The 13,146-nt window shown below is 40.7% G+C and overlaps 1 protein-coding gene across 4 annotated transcripts in view; it reads right to left on the bottom strand.

Moving 5' to 3' along the window:
- The window catches only part of LOC110530023 (3',5'-cyclic-AMP phosphodiesterase 4B), a 135,026-nt gene extending 123,707 nt beyond the window's left edge, over positions 1 to 11,319 (bottom strand). For 2 of the 4 annotated variants that reach the window (XR_016482422.1, XM_036985564.2), the window contains exon 1: positions 10,974 to 11,319. The gene's annotated coding sequence lies outside the window, so the exon portion shown is untranslated. The remainder of the gene's footprint in view (positions 1 to 10,973) is intronic. The other 2 variants (XR_016482423.1, XM_036985566.2) reach the window with 1 other exon arrangement.
- Positions 11,320 to 13,146: the final 1,827 nt, after the last annotated feature.

The raw sequence follows: 13,146 nt of genomic DNA, 5'->3' as shown, positions 1-13,146 counted from the left end.
TAAACAATTTTGTGGACAAACTCAGAGAAATTAGCTTTTTGTGCATATGGAACATTTCTGGGATCTTTTATTTCAGCTCATGAAACATGAGACCAACACTTTACTTTATATTTTTGCTCAGTATAGTTAGTCCTCAATCATCGTTGAAGCTGACTTCTCAGATAAATAGCGAATGTTGCTTGTAGTTTGATTTAGCTAGTTAGTTGTCATTACTTTGAGAAAAGCTGCAACTATGCTCTGATCATGGATGGGAGCATCTTCAACGAGAAGCAAACAAGGCAAGTTATGCTAGCTAGCTGGTTAAGAACACAATGCATTAGCTAGACTTTATAAACCATCAGGCCTTCACTACCTGCATCTTCTTTGTGTTGTAGGTAGGATGTAGCCAGTGTTGTTGGAGTGACAGTACTATTGAAGACAAGTTGCTGCTATTGCCTAAATGTTTCACTGACTATTTCACTAGCCATGGTAATTTTCATTCCTGTATCCCACAAAACAAGTTAGATAGCTAACTGAATGTTAATTCATTGAGACCATGGGAGAGATAGAGAGAAGACACACAGCGGAAGAGTGCCGCTGTGTGTGTGTGTGTGTGTGTGTGTGTTGAAAACGTGTCTCCATGACAATTTACTTTATTGTGGACCCAAATAATGACTGAAAGCACTGAAACATGTTTTTTTCCCCCTTAGGGTAAGATGAAGGGAATGGGCAGGCTCATGAATCTAGTGGCCTGCGCTGGATTCAACGTGGTCGTTACCATGGAGCACTCAGCTAAGTTAAGAATGATGATCTACTGTAGTAGTTTGTGTTTGTTACAGATCTTTTTGTTTATCAACACACACCACTACCCAGTCACTCTGGTTTTGCACACTAGTACTGTACCATTTTACTTGCTTCGCTACAGTTGTATTTATGTTATGTGTGATTGTCTTGTAGTGCTGTGAGTATTGAATTGTTTTTATACTTTGCCTGTGTGACAAACTCAGTTCATCTAATCTCTCAGCAGAGATGTCGGCAACTCCAGTATCCGTTCCTGCAAGCAGAATTTGAATTATCATACGTTTTGCCATCTTTCATGCCATCCAGTGTTGTATAGTCAGATCTTTCTTTAAAATGTATTTATTTTGAAGGATGTTGTTGACGATTCATAGTCACACTGAAATGTACACTACTTTGGCTCCAATTCAAATATACACTTCAGTATGTATCCATTATTGTAAAGTATAATAATTTGTTTGAGTAATGATTTAAACAATACCAGTAGTTGCGGTTTTAAAAATACATAGTGGCAATCAAGCTGAGTTGTTTCTCTCTCATGCCTCAATTGAATTCGAAAACTATATTTTTGAATGCTGTTTTTTCAGCTTTAAAAGCTCATAACTCGGGCTCTGATAAATATAAGTTATTTAAAAAGAATAAAGATATGGGACAGTTTATAGGTTTCAGAACCATAAAGAAAAATACAAAAACGTGACGATGTGAAGGGTTTCGAGGTCGTCACACATGTTCGAGCCATTGGCTTCTAGCGACAAAGAAGATGTGAGTTTGGAAAACAACGTTTGACCACCCCACGTCTGAATGGTATGTAACATTATGTAGCCTAGCTAACGTTGTTATAGCTAGCTAAATGCATCTAGCTGGCCTCCGTTTATAAACTGGAGCCTAATCGCTTTGTTTATTCACTGGTTCTGAGTTTATGACGCTTATTAATAGCCGCAAGACAATGGCAACATTGCTATCAGTCTAAACGCAAATGTGTCACTTATGAGTGGTTTGATATTAGCTTTTTAGCTACCTAGCCATTTGCTTACTTTACCCACGCAAGTGTATTTCCAAGCCACTGTTTAGAATTAATGGCATTTAGCTCATTACCAGCAGTGATCTGCTACTTGCTAATAACATTTATTTTTTACACACAGGTGTTCTTGTGGCCACTGCAAAAACATGCCAACAACTGAGGAAAACATCAGGTAACGTTAGGTTTCAGTAGCCAGTGGTGCAAAATACTTTTAAAAGTATTACTTGAGTTGTTGTTTTGCAGTATCTGTATATTACTTTACTATTTATATTAACCACTTTGGCTTTACTACATTCCTAAAGAAAATAATCAACTTTTTACTCCAGACATGTTCCCTGACACCCAAAATAACTTGTTACATGTTGAGTGCTTATTAGCAGGACAGGAAAATGGTCCAATTCACCCACTTCAAAAGAACACATGGTCATCCCTACTGCCTCTGATCTGGCAGACTCACTAAACACAAATGCATAGTTTGTAAATGATGTCGGAGTGTTAGTGTGTACCCCTTGGCTATTCGTACATATTAAAAACAAGAAATGGTGGCATCTGGTTTGATTTATCTAAGGAATTTGAAATTATTTATTCATGAGTATATTTTAGCAATTACATTTACTTATGAAACTTGAGTATATTTAGAACCAAATACTTTTACTCAAGTAGTATTTTACTGGGTGACTTTCACTTGAGCAACTATTTATTAAGGTATCTATAATTTTACTCAAGTATGACAACTGGGTACTTTTTCCACTACTGCAATGGCCTACCTAATGTCACCATTAGCAAGCTATTGTTACTTGATGATGTTGTTCACATTCCAATTACAATTCCATTCACATACACACATTTTGCTACATGTCTAAAGTCACAGTAATGAGTGATGGTTGGGCATTGCTCTCGCAAGTATTTCTGGATCGAAGGGTGTCCGTCGGTGACAATGGCGCCGATTTTCAAACAGACTTCTGACCAGACATTCCTTCTCCATGCAGATGCTGTTGCCAACTTCATTGCTCAAGAAGAGAAATGGTTAGGAAACTTCTGCAAAGCTGTATATCTACAGCTTTACAATATAGATAATAAAAATACAGTGCATTGCGAAAGTATTCGGCCCGCTTGAACTTTGCGACCTTTTGCCACATTTCAGGCTTCAAACATAAAGATATAAAACTGTATTTTTTTGTGAAGAATCAACAACAAGTGGGACACAATCATGAAGTGGAACGACATTTATTGGATATTTCAAACTTTAACAAATCAAAAACTGAAAAATTGGGCGTGCAAAATTATTCAGCCCCCTTAAGTTAATACTTTGTAGCGCCACCTTTTGCTGCGATTACAGCTGTAAGTCGCTTGGGGTATGTCTATCAGTTTTGCACATCGAGAGACTGACATTTTTTCCCATTCCTCCTTGCAAAACAGCTCAGTGAGGTTGGATGGAGAGCATTTGTGAACAGCAGTTTTCAGTTCTTTCCACAGATTCTCGATTGGATTCAGGTCTGGACTTTGACTTGGCCATACTAACACCTGGATATGTTTATTTTTGAACCATTCCATTGTAGATTTTGCTTTATGTTTTGGATCATTGTCTTGTTGGAAGACAAATCTCCGTCCCAGTCTCAGGTCTTTTGCAGACTCCATCAGGTTCTTCCAGAATGGTCCTGTATTTGGCTCCATCCATCTTCCCATCAATTTTAACCATCTTCCCTGTCCCTGCTGAAGAAAAGCAGGCCCAAACCATGATGCTGTCACCACCATGTTTGACAGTGGGGATGGTGTGTTCAGGGTGATGAGCTGTGTTGCTTTTACGCCAAACATAACGTTTTGCATTGTTGCCAAAAAGTTCAATTTTGGTTTCATCTGACCAGAGCACCTTCTTCCACATGTTTGGTGTGTCTCCCAGGTTGTTTGTGGCAAACTTTAAACGACACTTTTTATGGATATCTTTAAGAAATGGCTTTCTTGCCACTCTTCCATAAAGACCATATTTGACTGATTGTTGTCCTATGGACAGAGTCTCCCACCTCAGCTGTAGATCTCTGCAGTTCATCCAGAGTGATCATGGGCCTCTTGGCTGCATCTCTGATCAGTCTTCTCCTTGTATGAGCTGAAAGTTTAGAGGGACGGCCAGATCTTGGTAGATTTGCAGTGGTCTGATACTCCTTCCATTTCAATATTATCGCTTGCACAGTGCTCCTTGGGATGTTTAAAGCTTGGGAAATCATTTTGTATCCAAATCCGGCTTTAAACTTCTTCACAACAGTATCTCGGACCTGCCTGGTGTGTTCCTTGTTCTTCATGATGCTCTCTGCGCTTTTAACGGACCTCTGAGACTATCACAGTGCAGGTGCATTTATACGGAGACTTGATTACACAGGTGGATTGTATTTATCATCATTAGTCATTTAGGTCAACATTGGATCATTCAGAGATCCTCACTGAACTTCTGGAGAGAGTTTGCTGCACTGAAAGTAAAGGGGCTGAATAATTTTGCACGCCCAATTTTTCAGTTTTTGATTTGTTAAAAACAGTTTTAAATATCCAATAAATGTCGTTCCACTTCATGATTGTGTCCCACTTGTTGTTGATTCTTCACAAAAAAATACAGTTTTATATCTTTATGTTTGAAGCCTGAAATCTGGCAAAAGGTCGCAAAGTTCAAGCGGGCCGAATACTTTCGCAAGGCACTGTATGATTTTAGCTCACCTGAACAGTACTTGTTAGTTGTAAGCAGGGGTTGAAATTGGTTCAGGGAACAGAACCGAAAACTAGAAAATAACAATTTTGAGGAACAGAATCAGAACAGAAGTGATCTGTACTGTTCCAAAACCAAACCATTATTTTAAAAGCATGGGAACCGGTTAATAACGTTCTTTCATGTTCCGGCAATTGTTCATCAGTCCGCCAAAAAAAATGCAACCAAGCACCTATGCAAAGCCCTCACCATCATTCAAAACTTATTCCAGTATCTTCCTGCCACTTGGAAATGTTGCCAGTGTGTGCACGTGTGTAGGCTACCTGCCACTCCCCCACCTAAACATAGGCTACTGTAGTCGAATGTTACAAAGCGTGATTCAGAAATTAGGGAGAGAGATTTTTTTAGAACAATGGATTAACTTTTTAAATGCTAATAAAGGATACTATATAGTTATCACGTTTCACATTGGATTTATTAAGTACAGGTAAAACATGTTTTAATTTTAATTCTGGTGCAGCTCTGCACACACAAGTTTGTTAGCTAGCTAGCTCTGGTAAAACGTTAAGCCAACTCTCAGAAGTTCGAAGACAATTAAAGTTCCTTCATTAGGTATAATTATATGGGACTAATTCTGATTATGCAGGTCACAACAAGATTTCCAGCGCTTCAAGCCAAGCCTCCTCCTACACGTTCTCCCCACCTCACACCCTACACTGGTCTGTCCAATGCATGTAAACAACTAGCTATGGCTTGCCCGTTCCATAGCAAGCTGCTCTATCCACACTGATAGGTGAAGTTAATTGATGTCGATCTAACAGTGGAACGGAAAAAAAAATGTTTCGGTTTAGAACGAAGTGATCTGAAAATCCAATATAAAATGTTGGGTTCCAACCCCTGGTTGTAAAGCCCATTGACGTATAGCTTCCATATTTTGCAGTGACATATAGGGGTGATATGGTACACTCGTGCTGGTAAAACGCACTAAAGTGCTGTTTGAATTAATACTTACAAGCCTGCTGCTGCCTACCACCACTCAGTCAGACTGCTCGATCAAACCATAGACTTAGTTATAACATAATAACACACAGAAATACGAGCCTTAGGTCATTAATATGGTTGAATTCGGAAACTATCATCTCAAAAACAAGACGTTTATTCTTTCAGTGAAATACAAAACCGTTCCGTATTTTATCTAAGAGGTGGCATCCATTTGTCTAAATATTCCTGTTACATTGCACAACCTTCAATGTTGTCATAATTACGTAAAATTCTGGCAATTTATGTGGCCGAAACTGTTGCATATACACTGACTCTGCGTGCAATGAACGCAAGAGTTGTGACACAATTTCACCTGGTTAATATTCCCTGCTAACCTGGATTTCTTTTAGCTAAATATGCAGGTTTAAAAATATGTACTTCTGTGTATTGATTTTAAGAAAGACATTGATGTTCATGGTTAGGTACACATTGGAGCAACGATACGCACCACATCGATTTTATGCAACGCAGGACACGCTAGATAAACTAGTAATATCAGCAACCATCTGTAGTTAATCACTAGTTATGATTGATTGTTTTTATAAGATAAGTTTAAGGCTAGCTAGCAACTTACCTTGGCTTACTGCATTCGCGTAACAGGCAGTCTCCTCGTGGAGTGCAATGAGAGGCAGGTGGTTAGAGCGTTGGACTAGTTAACTATAAGATTGCAAGATTGAATCCCCCGAGCTGACAAGGTGAAAAATCTGTCTTTCTGCCCCAGAACGAGGCAGTTAACCCACCGTTCCTAAGCCGTCATTGAAAATAAGAATGTGTTCTTAACTGACTTGCCTAGTTAAATAAAAGGCGCAAAAAATATTTTTAATAACATTTAAATAAATAAAAATATTTTTTAAATACAAATAAAAAAAGCCAAATTGGTGTCCAAAAATACCGTTTGTTATGAAAACTTGAAATCGTCCCTAATTAAAAATCGGTCAACCTCTAATCTAGGTGGCATTTTTCAGTTTGGCTGTACAGTGAGACTTTGTCCAAAACAATGCTACTGGGTTACCAATAACGGTAGGCAATAACTTAATTCAAAACGTTTTGCACTTTAGTGTATTTATATACCTGAGATAGTTCAAACTAATTTTTTTAAATAAAAATCGCTGGAGTTAATCTTTAAAACACACTTATTTTATTTCAATGTTTAGCCTATTTTATCAGGGGTTGATGAATGACCAAATTAAAAGTGGATGATTAGATGCCTAAGACATGAAGGATCCCCACACTCATCAGTACAGTAACCCCTACATCCCGGATGTTTTCCCCTGGTGACAAAAGTTACAATTTCATTTGTCCCATGTGCCGAAAACAACAAGTGTAGACTTTACTGTGAAATGCTTACCAATGAGCCATTTCACCAACAATGAAGTTAGAATGAAAGACAATTAAAGACATAGATAAAAAATTTAAAAAACTAGTAACACGATAAAAATGGCACAAAATAACAAGGCTATATACAGGGGGTACAGAGTCAGTGTACTGGGGTACGAGTTATTATGTACATGTAGGTTTGGTGATTCAAGTACTATGTACATGTAGGTAGGGGGTGAAAATCAGAAAGTCTGGGTAGCAGTTTAATGAACTGTTCTGCAGTCTTATGGCTTTGGGGTAGATGCTGTTCAGGAGCCGTTTGGTCCCAGACTAGGTGCGCCGGTACCGCTTGCCGTGCGGTAGCAAACAGAACCGACTGTGATTTGGGTGGCTGGCCTATGACAATTTTTAGGGCCTTCCTCTGATGCCGCCTGGTATAGAGGTCCTGGACGGCAGGGAACTTGGCCCCAGTGATGTACTGGGCCGTACGCACTACCATCTGTAGCGCCTTGCGGTCAGATGCCAAGCAGTTGCCATACCAAGCATTGATGCAGCCAGTCAAGATGCTCTCAAATGGTGCAGCTGTAAAACTTTAGGATCTGAGGGCCCATGCCAAACATTTTCAGCCACCTGAGAGGGAAGAGGTGTTGTCGTGCCCTCTTCATGACTGTGTTGGTATGTTTGGTCCTTAGTGATGTGGACACTGAGGAACTTGAAGCTCTTAAGAATCTCCACTATAGCCCTGTCGATGTGAATTGGGGCATCCATCCATTTCATTGTCCTGGCACCACACCGCCAGGTCTCTGACCTCCTCCCTGTAAGCTCTCTCATCGTCGTCGGTGATCAGGACTACCACTGTCGTGTCATCAGTCGTGGGTGAACAGGGAGTATAGGAGGGGGCTACACACGCACCCCTGATATTTTCAATAAATAAGTGCAAACATTTCTAAAAACAGGTTGACTGCATCAGGGGTATTGTTGTAGAAAATAAATAACTTTTGAATTCAGTCTAACAACAAAATGTAGCATATATCCAGCGGTATGAATAATTTCTGAAGGCATTGTACAGTGCATTTGGAAAGTATTCATAATAATAATAATCCTCAATCTACACACAATACCCCATAATGACAAAGCAAAAACAGTTTAGAAATGTTTGCAAAAAAAACATCACATAAGTATTCAGATCCTTTACTCAGTACTTTGTTGAAGCACCTTTGGCAGTGATTACAGCCTTGAGTATGATGCTACAAGTGTGGCACACCTGTATTTGGGGAGTTTCAATCTTCTCTGCAGATCCTCTCAAGCTCTGTCAGGTTGGATGGGGAGCGTCGCTGCACAGCCACTCCCGCGTTGCCTTGGCTATGTGCTTGTGGTCATTGTCCTGTTGAAAGGTGAACCGTCGCCCCAATCTGAGGTTCTAAGTGTTCAGTAACAGGTTTTCATCAAGGATCACTGTACTTTGCTCCGTTCATTTTTCCCTCAATCCTGACTGATCTCCCAGTGCCTGCCACTGAAAAACATCCCCACAGCATGATGCTGCCACCTCCATGCTTCACTGTAGGGATGGTGCCAGATTTCCTCCAGAAGTTACGCTTGGTATTCAGGCCAAAGAGTTCAATCTTGGTTAAATCAGACCAGAGAATTTTGTCAGGTCCGTTGAGGGACAAGCGTTATGTAGGAGTGATGGCATCTGACATAACATGCTGAGTAAACCGGCCTAGTTGCGTGTGCGAGCATTGAGAAATAAATGTACGCATACAATCATTATTCAAATTCATCCAAACTGCTTGTGCACGTCAACGGGCGTCTGCGTAGCCAGGCACTAAAATAAAACTTATATTTTAGATGCTTGATGCTTGACGTTCTGCAAGTCCCGCCACTCCCATCTACTCCAATCTCTCTCCATGATAAGAGTCACTGACTCAAAGCCACAAGGGGGTAGAACATATTTCAACATACAAACTCACGTGGGTGATTGACTGGAGTTCCACGTGGTGGTAATGCACCTTAAAAAAAAAAACTAGGTAGCCCTTTTATCTGTGGATTAATTGTCAGAGTAGAGAATGCATGATTTTGTATGACTCAAAACGAGTCCAACTTCTACAGATATCGAGCATTTAAAAAATATATATATATATACAAACACACTGTATGCTTTTCAGGTAAAATAACATTAGCCAGCAACAGCAGGCTAGTGTTTCAACCCATCCCCAAATTAATTATTGGTTCACAGTTGGATTTGCCAATTTAACCTGCATGTCATGAACGTGTCTGGTGGGGTTAAGACAAAAATCAACATACACCCATGCGGAACTGATTAGGTCAAGGTGTAAAACAAAGACATCCTACAAGACAGATCGGTTGAGAGACAAGCATCACCTAGGAGTGACGTGATCTGATATAAGACAATGCCTTTCTCTACCTCTTTCACTCACCATGCACACATACCTTTGAATGAACTTGGCTTCTCTCATTCTTCTCCCTAATGGTAGCCTACTCTGTAAATTGCACTGATTTACACTACTTTAGGTGAAGGAGTTGCGCAAAATAACAAACAAAGCCAACAAGATTAGCAGGTTACCAATTATTGGAATGACTCATGTTGGCTACTGGAAGCAACTCTGCAGGGTAGTGACTAGCTGGCACAGGCAGTCATAAAATCTGATTTTAAACCTAACCTTAACCACACTGCAAACCTTATGCTTAACCCTAACCTTAAAATCATTTTTATTTTCATGAATTTAAAATAGCCTATATAGCCAATTGACTTTGCAGCTGACCCATCTAGTGAGAATCGCTCAGCTCCGCCTCAAGGACAAGATTTATTCCAATAAACGTCAACCTGCACAAGATTATGGAATGAAATGTTGTTACGTGAGTTGTGTAGGGTGCAATTGCAGCCCGCAATTCAGGGCGTTCCTGCATCTGTAGGATGCAGGAACCCCTCTTCGCCCCCCTCTTCTACTTCTATTGGTCCATTTTTAAGCAAGGACTCCAGTACACAGGCGGGAGGCGGGGCACTCCAGTACAGTAGGTGGCGATAATGAACCACAACGTTGGATGTCAATCGCCGATAAACCCCACAGACGAAGAGGCAGGGGTGACAATGGTAGCTAGCTAGATAGGACTATGTCTACAGTTGTCCTTCACCCGCCTGTCGGGCACTGTTTTCCCGCAGTTCTGTTAACAAGGGCAGTTGTTCGGGAGGCGTTTAATATACTGGGTGCTAGCTAGATAATTAGCAAGCTAGGACTTCGGTACACAGCAGGTGGGAAGCCGGTTAGGCATCTAGCTAGCACACTGGTAGACAAGTGTCCTTCGCACCCGCCTGTCGGGCACTGTTTCCGCAGTTCTGTCAAAGAGGACAGATGTTCTACAGGCAAAGACCTGTGTGCTAAGTTGTTACCAACTAGCTAGCTAGGAGGATTCCGGTACACAGCAGGTGGGGGCGACACCGGTAGACAGTGTCCTTTGCCCCCGAAAAACAAATACGTTTTATTTCCCTTTGACCCACATTTTAAATCGCATAGACAATCATGGGAAACACAAAATCACATGTGTCACACAAGCATTCCTGCAGGAACCAATGGGATGCTCGGAGGGGAGGGGGGGGGGGGGGCTTCCTGCACATGCAGAAACGCCCAGATGCAGGAACGCCCCGAATTGCAGGGATATTGAGATATTGTTTTTTCAGTGTCCATTGCAAAATGTTTGCCTCAGTAGGCTACAGCAACTTAACCACACCTTGGCAATAGTCAATTGGCTGCACGATAAAACACACTTCCCACCGGGCACAGAAAACAATTCAAAGTCTATTCCATGTTAGGTCAACGTAAATTTCATTGAAATTATGTGGAAACAATGTTGATTTAACCAGTGTGTGCCCAGCGGGTTGTTTCCATGGGGCAGCCACTTTCGTACTCACGTGAGTGGAGCACGACTACGCTTCTGAACTTGAATGCCGACTTGAATGGGACAACATGAGTGAGTTAAGATAAGGTAGATACGTCAAGGTTAAGAGATGTTAAAATCCTCCTCACCCTCTCTCGAGGCAAAAGGCTAGCTGACTGAGCCATCTCTCCCTACATAAAAAAAAAGCTTTGAACGTGAAAGACGCCTTACCCAGAGATTAGTCCACTTTTCCACAAGGAGGGGGGTTATAGAATGACTAACGTATTTATGAAGTATGAACAGGCGGTCCGGACTCTGACTTCAGCGTAACTATCTTCCTTCTGTGTGCTGTCGCTTGCTTCTTCGAGTTTAGTCTGACTTGCTTTCCGCGTGCTCTTTATATGCCCCTTGACTCTCCAGCGTCCGCCTCTTTCTCTCTCTCCCTTTTAGCCTTGATGCAGACTACAGAAGGATCACTCTTCCGACGCGCTCATTTTATTCTTCATGGACTTTAGTCTCTCTCGTGCGCGCCCTCTCTTTCTCTGTTTGTACCAGTTTTGATGCTGGCAAATAGCCTACATAATAAATGACATCAAACTGACATCATCAGCATTCATGATTCTAATAGGCCTATCTCAGTCAATCCACATCAGCAGTCCATCCAGCCAGGCAATTCAAAATCTCCTGCAGTCATTATACTGCGTAATACTCCATTAGCCCTCTGACACGGCAGGGCCACCCACAGTATCCTAACAGTAACTTTCCCTGCATATCTCACCTGAGGGGGAGTTTCCCCCAGGTACAGATCTAGGATCAGCTTCCTCTGCCCCTGGTCCTAACATTAACTATTAGTGGGGGAAAAGATCAGTGTCTAGGGGCAACTTCACCCTACTTCTCTAAAGTCATGCACCTGCATGGTAACTGTTGGGCGGCCAACTGTGAGCAGTGAGTACTGGCTATAACCATCTGTTACACCTTTGAGGAGTTGTGTTCAAGGCTAGACAGGCTGGTCCAAACAGCTTTGATTTCTAGGCTGTTGCCAGGCAACTGTTGTCCCTGGTGCCAAGGGTGGCCATCACAGTGTCCCTTCTTTTTGTTCATCCTTCCTTCATCCTGCTCCCTGAGCATCTGTCTCTGGTTCCAAAGGTTGCATGTTCGAATCCAGCGTTAGAAAGTTGTTTAAGACTTTTGTTTTAAGCTTATCCCAAATCTTAACCTTTACCTTAAGCATTCATAGTTAATGCCTAACCTTATAAATTTGGGGTTAACACCTAAAGGTAACCCTAACCTTAAAAACGTAGCCTTAAACGCTTTGAAATTTTACGCTTGGAACAACTTAAAAATGTGATGGTTTGGGATGAGTTGGACCTCAGAGTGAAGAAAAAGCAGCCAACAAGTGCTCAGCATATGTGGGAACTCCTTCAAGACTATTGAAAAAGCATTCCAGTTGAAGCTGGTTGAGAGAATGCTAAGACTGCCTTGATGACACCTTTGCACAAAGGGTGGATACTTTGAAGAATCTAAAATATATTTTGATTTAACACTTTTTTTGGTTACTACATGATTCCATATGTGTTATTCCATAGTTGTGATATCTGCACTATTATTCAACAATGTAGAAAATAGTAAAAAATAAAGAAAAACCCTTGAATGAGTAGGTGTGTCCAAACTTTTGAATCATACTGTAGGTAAATCAGCACTCAATGCATTAAATGCTGCTAGCAGTACATCTCCAAGAAACTAACAACTGCACCATTAATAAATTAGTCTAATTATATCCAATTCAGTAATAAGATTCAATAAAATGATTGCTCTACTTGCCAGTTGGGACTGTGCCAGTAAACTGCACTTGTTCTGGCATTCTGTCCCAAATCTTTCTCTCCATGTCAATCCCTTTGTGATGTAAAGCTGCAAAGATGGACTCAAAAGATGGCCATTGATATATTGACATATTAAAAGCAAAGAGGAAATATATTTCAATAGTGCTTTAATTAATGTTAGTCTGTTTTCTATGTATAGGACTTTGTCAGGAGTTTCAATACAGGTCTCTCTAGTGCTCTCTAGTGTTTTGAAAGTGCTGTTAAGTTTGGGGTCCACGCTTACAGTACATACAGTACATGTATGTGCAACACAAAGACTTCATAATGAATGATAGCTAATGAGACACATATAGTATAATAACGTTTTTTTCATTTCATGATATGAGATCATGCGGAAATGTTAATTAATTTGACCCTTCGGTGAAAACAAGACATTATAGCATACTTCTAGCAACATTAAATCAGTATTTAAGTGGTGTTGTTACATTCGGTTATTAATTGGAATATTGCAAAACATAATTCTAGAATGCACTATGGGCTCTCAGAAGGCTATACCAATATAGAATGTAAAAAGTGACTCAAAC

The sequence above is a fragment of the Oncorhynchus mykiss genome, chromosome 8, assembly GCF_057628025.1.
Source record: "Oncorhynchus mykiss isolate SJ-2025 chromosome 8, ASM5762802v1, whole genome shotgun sequence".
Lineage (NCBI taxonomy): Eukaryota > Metazoa > Chordata > Actinopteri > Salmoniformes > Salmonidae > Oncorhynchus > Oncorhynchus mykiss.
This window is presented reverse-complemented; position numbering and strand designations above follow the sequence as displayed.